General features: G+C 45.7%; 1 long non-coding RNA gene and 1 pseudogene across 1 annotated transcript; one reads left to right on the top strand and one right to left on the bottom strand.

Annotated features, from left to right (window-relative positions):
* Positions 1–10,147, bottom strand: part of LOC103096599 (zinc finger protein 345-like) — a 23,043-nt pseudogene extending 12,896 nt beyond the window's left edge.
* Positions 10,035–17,491, top strand: LOC130457886 (uncharacterized). Its single transcript, XR_008917136.1, has 2 exons — positions 10,035–10,164; positions 12,697–17,491. It is a non-coding gene; the product is annotated as an uncharacterized LOC130457886 (long non-coding RNA).

Genomic DNA, 17,491 nt, shown 5'->3' with positions numbered 1-17,491 from the left:
TATTATTTCATCATCTAGCTTTTCTGTAAGCATTATGTAATTCCCTTCATGACTGCTTAGATCTACTTTTTCTTATAGTATCTGAGATCAGATGAAGAAATTCTGTTCCCTACTCCTTGAGAGTAGCCATTACTTTTCTTTAAATGTCTCTTTTCACTAAAATAAAATCCTTCAACTAAATACAATTTAAACAAAAACATGGCATCTCCCATGTTTAAAAATTTGTGTCATACAATAAGTTGAGTCCATGATCCTTTTATAAGGAAATGGGCAAGAAAGCTAATACAACTCTCTTCCTATTATCTCCCTGATAAAGGTACTGACTTTTTCACGATATTCTTCTTAAAAATCCCAATAGAGGTGGTGGTGCGTTCTCATTGTACCTCAGAAACTTGCCAGGACTTTTAAGCCTGGGCAAGTCACAGGAGCTCTCTTGGTCTCAGGCCCCTCATAATAATATCAAGTGACTCCTAGGGGTCCAATGAGGATCTAATGAGATAATATTTATCAAGCGTATAATATATACTAGAGGCCATATGCAAATGGTGATGTTTATTTTTATCATTAGAATTTGGATGATTTCCTCCTTGCATTGCTTTTCTCCTTAAACTATCATTCTCTTCACTCCTCTAGTTCCTGATTTATTTTCCCATACAATTAAATGCATTTCCATTCCCAACACTCCTTTCTCCCTGGATCATCTCAGAGTGAGATTCAGGATCTGTTCCTTCTTTCTAAACCACCCCTATGTTTGGGTTCTAGATTGTGACCTCCAGGATGGTCCAGACTGCTGTTTACCTTCCTCAGTAGGCTCCTTACATTCTGGTCTCTCTCCTGGAAGGCAAATGCAAGCTCTGGCCTGTCGTGTTTCTGTCTCTCCCTTGCAATTATTGCTCAGCAGTCAATAATAACTCCATTGGAACTAAAACAGACCCAATCCTGAAGATCCCAGAAACTTCTCTGTAGGCTCTCATCTCCCTAAAGTTTAGTGCTGTGGTCACCTGATTGTCTAAGAACAGGATAAAGACTGAGCCCCAGAGACCAGGAAAGGGCCTGGAGCTGATGATTGAGGGAAAGCTTAGCTCTGCATCACTTCCAAGTAAGGCAGCAGCCTTAACTCCTGCTCATGGGCTGCAGGTCAATGGAGTGAAGGAAAATCAGGAAACCAGCTGCCTGGCTCCACTCAACATTGAGGCTCCCTGACCTCAGCTATGTCCTTACCATGGCCAGGCAATCCTATGATGTCTCCCTCATGGTTTCCTTTTGCCACCCAGCACGGCAGTCTTCCCAGTATTTCCCAGTCTCTACCTCTTCCTTATGGCATCCTCCCATCCCCTGCCTCACCTTCTCAGCTGAGAAGTTGGTTTCATATTCCACTTAACAAAAGCTGGACCTCTCTGCAGAGCTCTCTTATCTTGAACATCTCACCCAGCTCAGCTGCCTCCTTTTCCTCTTGGGCCTCAGGATCAGAGGAAAAAGTTCATTCTTCTACTAGCTAAAGAAAATCTCTTTCCATGCACAAAGAAGCCCATCCCATCCCTCATGTAAACCCATCTACTCCTCCCTGCAGTGCCCCCATTGTTCTTTCCTCTTCAGCCTTTCCCACACTAAAGAGCTAATGACTCTCTTCCTATAAGAACCAATACAACATTTCTGCCCAATGCTCCAAACACTCTCACTTGATCTCTTCCTCCCCCTGAGATACTGTCAAACATCTGTCCTCAGGTTCAGGGCTAAACTGCTAGAGATGACCACGTGCAGTGAGTTGTGCCACTGCCTTTCCCTTGATTTCTCTGCTATCATTTCCCTGAGAATCCTCAGTCTGGCTCTCCTGAAGCTTGTAAGAATTAATATTTCTACCCAGATATATACTTAATAAAGTTTATTAAAAAGCATAGTTTTAAATTTGTATTAATTTTTATTATTAATTTTATTTATATTATTTTACTATATTTTATTATATATATATAATTTTATTATAGTTAAAATTTTATAATTCCTCTAAGTAATCTGAACACGAGTTCCCTAGCCCGCCAGTTCCTTCCTCTTCCCCCTTCCCTGCCTGCTCTAGAGGTTCCCTCCTTTGTTCAAAGCCAAAAGCCTAGAAAAGACCTGCCCCTTTCCTTTTATTGACATACAGCATGTTGCCGGATGCAAAACCTGGCATAACTGTTATGTGAGGAATGCTGAGGGACAGGTCAGGCTACTCAGAAGGAGGAGGGAATGAACTTTCTTGACAGGAGCTCCAGGCCACTTCCCCCCATTAGATCTCTAGTGCTTCTTTCCTTCAGAGCCTTCCCTCTCTGACTAACTACTCTGGAGGTGGGATCTAGAGGTCTTCTACAGAACTGTTGGCATGCTGCTACCTGCTTCAGCATAAAGTGAGCTCCATGAGGGCAGGGGATTGTCCACTACAGCCCTTCATGCCCCCTATAACTTAGCAAAGGACCAGGCACAGAGCAAGCCCTCATACGTGTTTCTGAATACTAAAGAGCTTAGAGGGGATAAGCTCGGCCCTTCTGGCATCTGCAAGAGACTTTCAGGCCCTTCAGTCCCAAACACTAACTTCTTAGAGGGTCCCAGACCCATGAAAGGAGCTTATAGAAAATGGAGTACAACAGCTTCATCTTATAGATAGGGAAACTGAGGCTGAGGGGTTCAGTAACTTGCCCAGGGAGTTCCTGCTAAAACCTCTGAAAAAGAATTCCAAGTCGGATCCTCCTGCCCCCAAATCTAGCCTTGGCTTCACCAGAGAACATAGAAGCCTCTGGTCACCCAAGCTCTCCAACACCTCTTTCCCATCCCCTCACCTGGGCAGAAGCTCTTCAGTCCTTCTTGCTCCAGCATCCATGGGGCTTCCCTCTGCTCCAAATAAGAGAACCCATCTTCTGGGGAAGCTGGAAGCCCTGAACAAGGGAGAATTAGTCAAGGAGGAGGATGGAGAAGCATATCATTGATTTCTCATTAGGGAAAGGTTGGGGAGTCCAGTCCCTCCACTCACTCTACCTATGGGGTTCCCACAGGAATCCTCAGTGTCTGTAATGCAGGATCCTAGGGTAGGATGTGCTTGTTACCTCAAATGAGCAATAACCCTGGTGCCCCATCCTGTGCTGGTCCATTTTGGCAGAAACTCCTAAACTCCCAAACTCGGTCTGAGGGTCATTCTGAGTCAGTCTGGGACCTCGAGGGATCGCCTTTTGCCCCATTAGCCTGCCTGCTTCTCCCTCCCTGACACCTCTCTGAGCCTTGTGGACTCTTCTCTCACAGAGTCTCTACCTCCTCCCCTGGGGAACACAACAATCCTCCATGGGCCCAAGGCTGTCTCTCAGCCAGTCCATTCATCTTGACAATGATGGGGGAGGGCAAGAAAGGGCTGCGGGAGGTTTTATGGGGCCTCCTGGGGGAGTCTTCTCAGCATATAGGGTGGTAAGAGGAGTGAGGAGAAGTTGGGGAACTAATCTGGAACCAGAATCTTAGGTTCTGGGTATTTTCTTCAGAGAAGGCTGGACTCAGTCCATAGTTATCCATTATCTGGAAATGAGAGGTAGCTAGAAGGGGAGGAGTTAAAGGCCTGGGATTAGAGGCAGAAAGGGCTCATTTTACATTTTGACAAACAGCTCTCATGTGGGTGATTCAAAACAAGTCACTTAATCGATTCTCTTTTCTTGTCTGTAAAATGGGAAAAACTGTGTCACTGAATTAAGAAAATGAAGGTTAGGAAGAAGTGCCATAACATAACAGAAAAAACTGTCAGCAGAGCCCCGGGCCAAGAGCAGGTCATTATAAACTCTTCATTCCTTCATTCCCTTCCTCATAGGCTCTGTTGGAGTCTTAGGACAATAGGAAGGAAGACTAAGCACAAACCATTTCTCCAGGGGACACCTAGTAGCTGTGGCCTATGAGTTTATGCTGATTACAGAGAAAAAGATCCCCAATAGTAGATCCACCCTAGAGGGGAAGAGGGTGGGAAGAAAACCCTCCTGAACAGTTTTCCTAAAGGGGTTTGAAAGAAACAAGTCCATGACAGGGAGAGGCGAGACGATATCAGCTCTGAAATTACATCTACGTCTGAAATCCTCCAACGTGCATTTGTTCTCAGATTTCAGGAATACCAAAGGGAGCCCCCAAGGTCCCACTGCATGATGCAAAGTCATTTTACAGGACAATGAGGCAGCAGGAGGGCCTGGTTCTGGGACTCAGCACACCAGCTGTCGTACCTTCCTCATGAATAAAAATTGCTCCTAATCCTGCCTGCTGCTGAGGGGGATAATCCCTTGGATGGCTGATTTGGGCAGCAGGGAGAGGCTCCTTACCCACAGAGAGCAGGTTCCGGGCATTCTCCAGCATCACCTCCTTGTACAGCTCCTTCTGAGGAGGGGACAGGAGGCGCCACTCCTCCCAAGTGAAGTCCACAGCCACATCCTTGAATGTCAGCACCTCCTAGAGCAGCCCAGGTCAGAACACAAAGGGCTGAAAGCCACATCACAATGAAGCCCCCACCTCTGGTCAGTTGCAGAAGGAAATTGACCCACAGAGAAGGGAGGGGCCCAAAGCCAGAGGGGGTGTGTGTGTGTAAATGGCTGACTTGGGCTAAGAAATGAAAAAGAGGAAGGACCTGGAGAGACCTGGGAAGACTCAAGGACTTGAGGCAGAAACAAGTAAGTAGCACCAGGGGACAAAGTCTTCCCTGAGGACCTCATTGACCAGAGGACACTCTCAGGCTCTGCTCCAGACCAGATTCAAGAGGGAACAGGTGAAAAGAAGCAGAGGAAGAGGGTATGAATGTCACCAGGCAAATAGAGAGAGCAATGACACAATCCCTAGACAGGGAAGAAGAGTCAATGGTCATACTTGACACTTACTTGTGATGGGGAGAAATCTGATATGGGAGCCAGTGCCTGGGGTCAGCTCTTGGGGCCTGAGATACCCAAGGGCCAAGGAATCACTCACAAAGCTAAGATGAGAGCCCAGAAGTGCTGTTCCTCCTGCCTGGGATGTGAGGGCAGAAATGGCTCAGCAGGAAGGAGGCAGCAGCTTCCAGTCCATCTTGTGTCAAGAGCCAGGGAAGGACCTCATTGGCTGATGGGATTGAAATGCACTGACCTGGGCTGGGAGTCTGTTCCTCTCAAAGGCCATCCCTGAGACTCCAGGCTCCCTATTGAGGCAGCAAAGTAGCCCCAGTGAATCCATCTGGTGAAGCTTCTCCATGTTTTCCCTGCCTTGTCTCTGTAAGGGTTAAAGTAAGAGTTTTGACGAAATAAGAGAGCAGCTTTTAATCATTTAAGTTTTAATGAGAATAGTTATAAATTAATATTATCCCTTTAAGCCAAAGGAAAGAAAACTTCTACACCTTTTAACAATTAACAATTTAGTTAAATTAAAATACAGATAGTAAAAGAATATAGTAAAATGAATATAGTAAAGGAGAGAAAAATTAGAGGTAGAGAAAGAAAATTTCCTAATGTTTATACTAGTTATCCAATATAACTATATTGGATATATATATCCAATCCAATATATATATAAATCCAACTATATATATAACCAATATAACTATAACTACCTATATTTACTACCTAAAACTGCCTATATCTACCTATAACTACCGTAACAACAATCACCCCACAAATTATCAACCCAATCATCAAAAAGCCCCATCAAAACCAACTCAATCAGGGATTAATCCAACCCCAATTAGGTCTGTCAATGAAGACCAGCCACCTTCTAAAAAGTTCACAAAAGAAAAAACACCTAACAGCCCATACCCAAACCCCCAAAACATCTACAGGCTAAAGCCAAAAAGCCCTCTCAGTAACCTCAGGCCTGCCTTTACATTCCAGCAACTAACCCGCCAGCCACAAAACTTCCCCCCAACTGCCAGACCTAACTGTAAGCAACTGATGGACTGACCAAATGATGTTGGTCCCCTTTTATGCCCTTTTCCTACAGCACTTCTTGTCTCTAGGGTTCCTGCTTCCTATCTCTATGGTTTATACTTCCTATAACTGAGCTGGTTAATCCCTACACATCTCTTTGGTAAGAGGACCTCCAGGGCCCTTGTTAAATTAAAAAGGGAATAAAAAATTCCTTTTTACATCTCCCCCCTCAGGATCTTGACCCTCCCCGCCCTACTTTCTGAACCAGCCGAATGGAGTTCCAGCCAAAGCTTTTCCCAACAGGCCTCCCTTGGCCCAGGGAACATCTGACTTCTCTATCCTTCTGAGCAGCAGGAGTTGGCCTGGAGCCCCCCCTCTAGGGCACTCCCTCCCCGGACATTCTCTCCCCTCTTTCCCCCTGTGTAAAAAAAAAGTCCAGCTTCCTCACTGCCTTTGGGCTCATTCCCCAGGACAATTGCTCTTGGTGGGGCTTGAGAAGAAAGTTACCCTGATCTCCCTCCTAGCTTGGGGTCTGGTTCAGGCCTACCCCTCCTAGGGCCAGGTCCTGGGCTTCTGCACCCTTAGCTGGGGGAGAAGGGACTCAGAGGGGCAGAGGTTTTCTCTTCTCTTCCCAGGCCTGAGGCTTGCCCTCAGGGGAGAGCCAGCTACCTGCAGAGGGGGCGGGGCAGCTTGGGAAGAAGAGAGGATGATCTGAAGGGTTAGATGAGCCCCCTCCCTCTGATCCTCTGCTTCTGCCCCCTCTTTTCTCCCATCCTACCAGACCCCCAAGAGACAGCAAGGCTTTGGGATCTTACATAGGATGTGCCCAGGCAGAACCTCCAGGGCTAGGGATGGGAGCCCAAGTCCCTCTTGTATAAAAGGGGCTTAAGGGCTCTGCCAGAAGGTGGAGAAGGGAAGCATGGGGAAGGGGAGCCAAGAGAAGGGCTGGAAAGGTACACAGTCCAACAGAGCTCCTAGCAAGGAGGTATAGGAATGACACTGGAACAAAGAGAACAATTAGAATGTTGGAAGCAATGACAGGAGTGACAGTTGGAAGCAACAAGGAGGCTTGTGGGAAAGAGAACTAAGGAGGGGGTCTTTTGCTCTCTGGAGACTAGAACAGAGGACTTGGGCTCAGGACTAAAAACTGAGGTACCTGAGATTTGCCTCAAGTTCCCCTTGCCCTGAAGAAACAGAAAGATTCCTCAAATCATTGGAGCACCTACCAAAGGAGCAGAGATACCATCATCAGCTGCTACGGGGCTTTTAACCCTGAATGCTCACAGGGGTCACCCCAAAGACCTGTCCCAATCTGTGCCTACCCAGAGAGGACACTAGTGACCTGCTATAATGTAGTCTAATAGATAGCTTAGGGAGAAGGAAGAACATAGCAGTTTGGCTCAGCTGAGCAGAGAAGACACCAACTGCTGGGGTTTCTCTTAGGGTTTCCTAATCCCTTCTTCCTAATCCTCCCTTGTTCCCAGACCTAATAAACCACCACTTTCTGAGTAAATCACAGTCAGATCAAAGTTGTCTTTTAGAGGATGAGAAAGGAGAAAAGGAGAGAGAGAGGGAACTGGGGAAGACTGTCTACCTAGCTTTGGTCAAGGAAGTCCAGGGTAGAAGCCATTCAGCCTTTCCCTTCAGGATCGTGTAGGTTAGAGGATAGAGGTTTTCTTGGGTCCCAGGTTCCAGCAAAGCCCTGTGAAAAAGTCGGTTCCTCAAGCCACCGAATACTCTTGTTTGGGCAATGGTCTCTGTCCATCCTTGCAATGAAGGGCAGAGACCCTGGAAAGACTCAAGTGTTCCTGGGGGTGGCTGAGCCTGGGGAAACAGGATGAAAGGGTGCTGGGGTCTCCCTAGGAGATGGGGAGGGTACCTTGGACCCTCTGGCACAGCTGAGACTGGGAATCCCAAAGGGAACTAGAGCCAGGAAGCCCAAGGCCTGGGCTCTGATGGGGACCAGCCCAAGGGCTAGGGGGCCAGGAAAGGGCTTTGGCTCCTGGGGAACCCTGAAGGCAAGAAGGCAGAGCTCAGGAAGGCTGGGTCTGAGGGCAGCACAAAGGAATCTCTAAGCAGGAGCTGGGGGTCAGGACACCTGGGTCAGAAATCCCTGGGCCCCTGGAATGTCTCCTCTCTCCTCCTAGACTCCACCACTGGGTTGGCATTCCCCATGGGCCACCACCACCACCAGGCTGAGCAGGAGAAAGTTCCCCTCCCCCAACATCCAGCCACTCCTCCCCTCCCCACAACTGCCTAGATATAGCCGGAGGAATGTGGGAGCAGCAGAGAGCTCCTGGGTGAGAGTAGGGCTCCATGGAGTGGGGATGGGGGCACTAAGGGAATGTGATAGCCACACAGGGGCCATCTGGGAGTTCTCGGATGGCACAGTTTGAGCCATCTCAGGAGAATCAGGCAGGGGAAGGAGGGGGGTCAGTGTGGGAGAGGGGAGGAGAAAAAAATGGGAGAACCAGAACCAGGAACAGGGCCTAGATGTGGCCAAGAGTCCAAGGGAGACCCAAACTGACAAGAAACTGGCCCAAAGCCAAAGTCCTGCTCTCTGGGGTGGCGGAGTGGCAGGAGAACCACCTGGTCTCTCTCATCCCAGAAGTCCTCAAGTGCCTGCTGGAGGCCCCCTTGGGCTGGGGGAGGATCATGGAGAAGGGGGGGCTTCCCAGTGCTGCAAGGGGGCCCAGCCAGCCTGCAGGGGGAAGATTCTCCAGCCAGGAAGCCCTTCCAGGGGGCCAGGCCAGGCTCAGGGTTCAAAGACAAAAGGTGGAGCTGCCTAAAGAGTACAGGAAGGGTCTGAGGCCAGATTGGAACCCAAGCCCACGCCATTGCATGGCTGGCACTCTCCCCTAGGTTTCCCAGCCACCCAGGTGGGGCTCCCTTTGCCAGAGGGCAGTCCTCCCTGTGGGGAAGACCCTCCTCCTCCCTCAGCCCTGACTGCAGAGCCTTCCTGGGCTCTCTTCCCCCTTCCCTGCCAGCCTCCATTCAGCCCCTCAGGTGACTTTCCTTGGGTCTAGCCTACCCTGCATCAAATCCCCCATGATGCCCTTCAGCCCTCCTAGCCCTAATGGCCCCATCCCCCTACTTCCTGCCACCCCCTCTGCCCAGGACACACCAGCCTCCAGAGGAGTCCATGAACAGCACCCCCAGCGCCTGGCCAGGAGTCCCTTCTCTGGCTGTCCCCCAGTGGTGGCTCACAGGCTCTCCCTCCCCAGCTCGAACCACTGCCCTCCCCACCTTCCCTACAGCTGAAAGGACAATTTCGCCTCCTCCTGGAAGCCCTCCTGAACTCCACTTCACTCTCTACCCTCTCTCTGCGCATTATTGCCTGTTTAGCCTGAATAGAGCCTGCTTGGGGTGACTGAAGCAGAGGCTGCCCAAGGGGGGTAGGGAACAGGACCTCGGGAGGGGGTGGGGGTCTGAGGCCGAGGCTGGGAGGCAGGACTCCTGGGTCCTTACAGGATGCAGTAAAACTGCATTTGGTACTGCCTCCCCTCTCCCCGGACACCCCCCAAGGCATGATGTTTTAGCAGAAAAGAAGATCCCGAAGAGGAAGCCGGAGGCCACAGCCGACCCCTGTCAGACACCAGAGGAGCCCCGGGACATACTGTACTCCGCAGGAAACTCGCACCCAGGCGCTGCCCGTCGCGCTCCGCTCCGGGGCCAACCAACCCCGCCCAGCTGCCAAGTCCAGGACCTGGGGGGAGGGGCTGGGCTCGGGGCTATGAGGGGCTATGAGGGGCTCCCGGCGGCACAGGCGGGAGGTGTCTGCCCCAGAGGCTAGTAAAAGGGAGGATTCGAACTCAGTCCAGCTCTCCGCTTCCCGCCCTCCCTCAGGCACCTCCCCCTCGGCCCCCCTTTCCCTCAGTCCCGGCCAGCACTTCATAATTACCGAGGCTGCAGGCGCGGGGCGGAGGAAGTTTCACAGCAGGTTAAGGAGCGAGGCGGGAAGAGCTCTGGCAGAGGAGGAGGAGGTGGAGGAGGAACTGGTACGACCTTCACTTCGCTGCAGTCTCGGGGCTTCCGGGAGGAAAGAAAAGCGTCCCGGGGCCTCAGGCGTGCGGAGTTCCAGGCTCTTCTGGGTCCTAAGACAGTGTGGGGGCCTCAGGGAGATTCTCCCCACGCGCTGGCGGCAGAGAAATGAAGACGGGCTGGGCGATTCGGTCCTCGTGCGCGGAAGGAGCTCCCCAGGGGGGCGGAGCTTTGGGCAGCCTCGGTCTCGTGCACCAATGAAGGCCCGAAGAAGGGCGCGTTTCCGCCGCGAGAAGTTCCCAGCCAGGTAGCAGAAGTTTAGTAACGGGAGAGCTCGCGAGCCTGGGAAAAGGAGGCGGCGACCTCCGGGCATGGAGGGAGGCTCCCCCGGCGGGCGAGGAAGGCCGGCTGAGGGGATGTCCCGGGCGGGCCTTCCCAGACAGTAATTCAGAATTTATTCATATGTTTACTCTTGTGTTTGCCTCAGCGCAAATCCTACCATAACGCTAGGAGACCTCCGAGCCCTCTGCCAGGCCTTAAGCTTATGGTTGGACTGAATATTGAATTGGTCACCACAGATTTGATTTCTAAATGCCGAATGGAGGGGGGATAATGGGGGAGGGGGAGAGACAGAGAGGAAGAGAGACAGAGAGAGGGCGGGAGTACAATGTAGTACAATTAGTTCTTTTAGAAACTGCTAGATTTAAAGTTATCTTGAGAGACTGATTGGGTGTAAGAATATAAGTTTATTGATGATGTCAGGTTTATTGGTTAGGCCAGCATCAAAACCAAGAAAGCTCTCATGGCTCTCTTGTACCAGGGACACCTGAGCTGGGTCAGGCAGCTTAATAAATACACTTTTAGAAGCTCGTTATTCAGCCCCTCTCTTGACCATCCCAAGACATCTTAAACTGGTGATAGTTAATAAGAGGTGGTCTATTCTAACTAAGTTCTGAACTGGCTGTAACTCCATATTTCTAAAGTAAACACATGGGAAGCAGGACAAGGCCAAAACTTTTCCCAGGTTTCCCTTAATTCTAATTTAGGCAGTTGTTCCCTAAAGGAAAGGATATTTGGAAATAGCTCTTCTAGCCAGGACCTTAGTGCCCTGTTGCTAAAATTTAAAACAGCTGTATTCTATTTAATTTAAGGAGAAATCAAAATGTTTTTTTACTCACCCACTCTTGCAGCTGTTCTGAAGCCGAGTTAGCATGTTTTAAAAGACTGACTGATAGAGCAAGTAATAAAGAGAGAAAGGAAAGAGATTTCACAGAAAAAAAATTTTTTAAACCCTTACCTTCTGTCTTGGAGTCAATACTGTGTATTGGCTCCAAGGCAGAAGAGTGGTAAGGGCTAGGCAATGGGGGTCAAGTGACTTGCCCAGGGTCACACAGCTAGGAAGTGGCTGAGGCCAGATTTGAACCTAGGACCTCCTGTCTCTAGGCCTGGTTCTCAATCCACTGAGCTACCCAGCTGCCCCCTCACAGAAATTTTTGAGGGTTTTTTTCACCAACTTCATGGTCAGACATAAACTGTAACAGTTAAAAGAGTGGTTGCCTTAAACTGTGACCACAAAAATGTGGTTTCAAGACAGTGTTTTGATTTTATATTAAAAATAAAGTGGTCGCCATGGGAGAATTCCCAAATATTAAATATACCCAAGTCAGCTGGGTTTTATAGAGATTTTAATTAATACAAATTAAGGAATTAATGAAAGGGAGAGAGAGAGTAAGAGGAAATAATGAGAAAAGGGCTAGGCCAGCCTAGGCTTAAGCCTTAAGAGAGAGATTAGTCTTTAATTCACTCACCACAAGATTTGTCCCAAGCAAGATTCTAGTGTTCAGAGAGACCCTCCAGTTCAGCTCCACAGCTCAACTAAGTTCAGCCACCGAGCCCTCAAATTCAGCTTTTGCAAGTTGAACTTTCCTTCAGAGGCCTAAACCTCTTCCTTTTAAAGAGAATTTTCTCCTATGTCACCTCCCCTAAGTTCTCACATCTACCAATCACAGTAGACGTTTTCACAGGACTGACCATTCTTAATTAACATCTTCTTTAGTTCTCAACTTCTCTGGGTAGACTAAAACTTCTGAGTAAGTTCACACCTCTTTGCCCCTTGCAAGTTGCCTGATGTTTTAGTGATTAATTTGACCTTCATAGGTACTTAGCACCCTTTTGTATTAGATCTAAAAATAGACTGAACTTAAGGTTTTTTTAGCTTTACTTTAAGTACGGGTTCAGTACTTTTCATTGTTCAGTAAAGAGTTTACAACTTTATCTTCCCCTAAAGTATGCTTAAGTATGGGTGGAGTAGAGTTCTCACATTCCTGATCAAGTACCTTCATTGTTTAAAATGGGGAATAGTCTTAACCAAATCTTCTGAAGTAGGATCTGAGAATTTTAAAGATTCACACCATGATGCTGTTGGAAGCAGTAGGGGTACAGGCCAATGGTGGCTGTCCCCTGTTAGATTTAAATTAGTTTTTTAGCGTTAAATAGTTGTAGATAAGAGAGTGGGAGCCATAAAATGTGATAATTAAAATGTTTGGGAGCAAGGGAAATATATAACAATTATGACCACTGAAATATGTTTTCTCCTGTGTCTTGGTTTTATATAAATATATGATGGTTGCCAGGGAATATATTCCCAATTTATGAATATGCCCAAGCCAACTGGGTTTTATAGAGAAATTTAATTTATAATACACTGATTAATCAATAGAAAAAGAGAGAAAGTAAGAAAGGAATAAGAATGAAGGGCCTCAAGCCAATAAGGCCTAGACCTCAGTCCTAAGAGATAAATCAGTCAGTTAGTTTTATCACTCACCCATGATCTCTCTAGGTAAGGCTTCTCATGCCAACCTCAGGCTCCACCTTCAAGAGAACCTCCTTTCAAGAAATGTTTCCAGAGAATTCTCCTCCTGACTCCTCCTGAGTTCTCCTTCCACAGCCTCCTTCAAGACCTCTCCAGGAGCTCTCCCTCCAGGACTTCTCTCCTCTCAGACCTCCTTCAGAGCATCCTCCTGAGCATCTCTCAGTCCTCAGACCCCGCTATCTTTAAGCCAAAAATCTAAGTCCCCTCCCCTCAGTTCTCACCATCTACCAATCACTGTCGATCTCTCCCCTGTGCCAATGGTGGCTCTAGCTTAACCCAGGACCGCCCAGAGGTCTGCCCCCTTTGCACATGTCTGTTGAAGGTCATATTCTCAAATAATTAAATCTTGATCTTTGCTGCAGCCCTTCCTAAATCCTGTTACTCTGAGTAGGGTGGAGATTGTAGTTTCCAAGACCTGGTTCTGTCATTCCAAGTATCTCTATTGTATCAATTCTAAAATCAATCATGACTCAAAGAACTTCCTGTTCTATGCTTAAGCATAGGTCAAAGCCCTTTCCATTGTTTAGCAAAAAGGTTTCTGTCCTAAAGTAGTCTTAAGAAGGGAGGAGAAGGATCCTCCCATGCCAAGGAGTTTCACATTCCAATAGAGTTCTTACTATCAGTAGGAAATTTTTCAAGTATGAAATTTCCCAATGGGGAAATTTCCAACATTCATAAGTCTAAGAAATTTTAAGGTTTACACCCCATGCTGGAGCTGCAGGTCAGGGTGATGGTTTCTCCTGGGATCATAATCAGAGATGGCTCCTGGGTCACCACCACCTGAGAAGTGACCCCTGAAAAGAACAGGGCAGACATATATCAGGTACAGAGACATGAGGAACATTGCCAAAGCTCCCCAGCTCCACATCCAGATTTTCCCTTTTTCTTTCCCAAGATCCCAGGGAGTCAGACCCCTATCACCTTTGCAGAGAGTAAGCAAGAGGAAGAGAAGAGTCAAGGCCATGGTGTAGAGGCTCTCTCTGCTTCCTGAGGCACCAGACATTGGGTCCTATCAATTCCTCTTATACTCCCACCCTACTCCATGTGGGGAGACTGGAGCATTCCTTCATGCAAAAATGCCTTGAAATGGCAGTTATTGGAACAGAGTTGGGGCCTCTCCTGGGTCTAAGGTTATATTGAGATGGGGAAGGGGCTGAGTATGGGTTGGCCCTGGGTTTAGCTTACTGGGCATAGTTTTAAAAATGGAGATTTTGAACCCTAGATTTCAATCCCCAGAAGTCCTTGGTATTTCCCAGAATTTTATATAATATCACCTGAGTTTCCACATTGGCGAGATCACAATTGGTATTTAACTGGAAGTAATGCCTCCCACATTCTCTTCTCTGCCATTACAATGATATAGGATGTTAGTGGTCAGCTAAGCACAGGGATTTTGAATTAGCTAATCAGCCATGGGCACGTGGTTTTTATTTTGTATCCTCTTGATTTCTAGTGTTTCTTAATAAACCTCATAAAATAATAATATTTTAAAAATTAGTATATAATTTAATTTCTACAGTTTATGGCAACCACAAAATTGGATGAGAACTTCTCAATTTTTTTTAAAGATAGTCTAGATAATTTTTTAAAGCTATGTTTCTCCAGCCAAGGCTTTTTGCCTACCCTCCCAAAGCTTCTGATTCAGCTTGCTCCTGCTGCCTGCTTCTGCACTCCATTCACTCTTGCCTCTAGCTCTGGACCTGCTTAACCCAGATTGCTCTCCTGGTCCTGACCTGCCCTGGCCCAGCCTCAGCTAATCTCCAACTTCCAAGTCAGATCTCCCCAGGACCCAGGCTGCTGGTAGCTGCTCCTGTGTCATCAGAATCACAAACCAGCTGGTAAGAACTAGGGTGGTCTTTTCTTAGGCAACAATTAGCCTCCATGTGGCAGGGGACCTGGGGTGGGGTGTCAGGGAACAAGGAGAACTTTTCCAAACAGGAAGTTGATTACAAGCATGGCATATTTCAAAGGATATTTTTTTTTTCAGTACACTGATCTTTTTACTTATCTCGCCTGAGAGTCAGGGGAGAAATTCATCTCCCTGCAACTCTATGCCATTAGGGCCTGCCCAATTTGAGATTCCTAAAACCCATTTTCTCCACTATGGGGAATTCCACAGTACTGACAAAAGGAATCTCAATGGATTAAAAAACAACAACAACAACAACACAAAACCGAACTTTAAAGAGACTGTCAGTTACATTTTTAAGGCTTTTCAGACTCCAATGTTTTATAAACATCTCTGTATTTTATTGCATTTTGCTGATTGTTTTATTTAAGATTTAATTTTGTTGGTTTTAAGTTCATATATTAATGTATTCAATACTATTCTGTTAGACTGAATCATTTTAATATACTGGGTTTTAACTACTGTTATATTCTGTTGCTTTCTCCCTATAACTATACTGAATAAATATTGAATAAGCCCATATATAAAAACAGCCTTTTTTCTATTTTGACTTTGTAAATTGTCACATAAAGGATGGATAGACTTCATCAAAACTGGTTACAATTGTATAACAACCTTTGGAACATTTAATGAACTAAATATCTCAAATTAATTTTAAGGCATTTTTAGACATGATTTTTATATTTTTTCAACAACTCTGATCATTTTGCCTGCCTCTAACAGGAGGTAAGGTCCATTTTAGTAGCTGAAGTGAAATACAATTATAATCCCCACCTCCCACATTTGTAAAAATGTGAACAGATGGGACATCCCAGTCCCATACCAAAGGAGCTGGGAAGTTAATCCCAGGGCATATTACCCCTGGAGGGCTCCCAAAAGAACAGAATCTCTCATTTATAACTCTTCAGCTCACTTTACTTCCACCAGAATGATCTCTATATTTCTTGATGATGACCTTGACCCAAATAAGTTTTACTTTGATTAAAAATATGTTTGCCAAGGTTGAAACATTGCTACACCTGAAAAACTTGTGACAAGTATCCATTTTCTTTAAATGTCATACAGCAAACTCATATGAAATATGATAGTGGGTTTATTTGCCATCGTAATTAAATGGTCTATTATAATTTTGGGGATATTGATACTTTTTGAATGTGCATTACCTGTTGTACTACTGTTCTTTATAAAATAACTGTTACTTTGTGAAATTCATTTGCTTGTACTCACAGTGGATCATGGCCAGGTATGAAAAGGAAATGGATCTCATTTTTGCTGAGAAACATTGTATTCTACATTTCCTTAGCTGACACAGTATGTCAATGATTATAAGCTATATTTTTGAATTTTAAAACTCTTTTATTGTTATATTTTTCTTGCATGTGCAATATACTATTTCAGTTTTTTATTTTTTCTCTCCTTTTTATATTTGAAGCACCAGCATTAAGATTTTCTTTAACTTTTTTTATTTTGCAGTAATATAAGTTTAAAATACATCTACTATAATGTCAATGCATACCCAAAAATCTTAAGACTATAAAAATGATGCCATTGATTGTTTTTTAAAAATTATGGAATTTCGCTTAATGGTTCTGTCTGATTCCAGGACAAGAGAATACAAAAAGAGCCATTGCACAGTGCCAAAGAAGCACAAAGCTAAACTGCACAGTGCCAATCAAGCTTAAGGTCAAAGAGACCAACCAAGCCTGGTGGGATTGATGTAATTTTGAGCCAAGACAAAGAGGACTTGAACATATTTGTGGTTCGAGTTTGCAGCTGTTTAACATGTGTTAAAAGCAGGTCTTCCTTGTTCCACATTCTACCAAGTATCTCAAATTTGGCTCCTACCTGGCTTCTATAATCTAGTCCCTATTCTGTCTTTCAAAATGTGGCAACTTTCTTTGGACCTGGCTACTGATTGGGTAAATGCTTAAATGCTTATATCATTTTAATTGGGCTCTGATTCAAGGACCTGTTATAGATTTATTTTTCCTTTACTTAGAATTTTTACACATAAAATTTTGATAATTTATATTTCATCCAGAAATTATCTTTTTTATTTTGGATTTTTTTGATGTTTTTTATTTCTCTTGCCAATTGATTCATATGCCTCATAACTCAGCCATGCATCCCTAAATTATCCCTGTGTTTTTCAATCACCCTCTTCAGGGAGGAATGTATAATTATTATTATTTTAAGTTACAAAGTTTAAATTCCTTTTGAGAGTAATTTTAGGTTAAGAAATATGCTACCTCTCCAAATCCAGAAAGTGAACTGTTTGGAGAAGACACCATGAAGATGCCTCCACAGACCACAACCTGCACCAGAAGATCCAGAGTGAACTTTAGGATGTGGTGATTTGAACTGTGTGGGGTCTGAATGCATTGTTTTGTTTTGTATACTCTTATGCCAAAGGGGACTACCCCCTAACTGGCTTTTTGTCAATGTGCCTAGCAATTATTGGTTTTATTCTCTTTTCCTCATCCTCAAATTATTGTAATTTCATAGCTGGTATGTTTACAAGACCCATTGGAGAGACTAGTCTTCCTTGGGCCTCAAGAGTAATATAAAAATGGAGATTTTAACCCTAGACTTCAATCCCCAAAAGTCCTTGGTATTTCCCAGAATTCTCTATAATCTCACCTGAGTCTCCACATTGACGAGATCACAATTGGTATTTAACTGGCAGTAATACCTCCCATGCTCTCTTCTCTGCCATTGCAATGATGTAGGAAGTTAGTGGTGAGCTCAGTGCAGAGATTCTGAATTGGCTGGGTCATGGGCACATGGTTTCTATTTTGTATCTTCTTTATTCCTTGATTTCTAATAATCCTTAATAAACCTCATAAAATAATA

Source organism: Monodelphis domestica, chromosome 3 (genome assembly GCF_027887165.1).
Source record: "Monodelphis domestica isolate mMonDom1 chromosome 3, mMonDom1.pri, whole genome shotgun sequence".
NCBI lineage: Eukaryota > Metazoa > Chordata > Mammalia > Didelphimorphia > Didelphidae > Monodelphis > Monodelphis domestica.
This window is presented reverse-complemented; position numbering and strand designations above follow the sequence as displayed.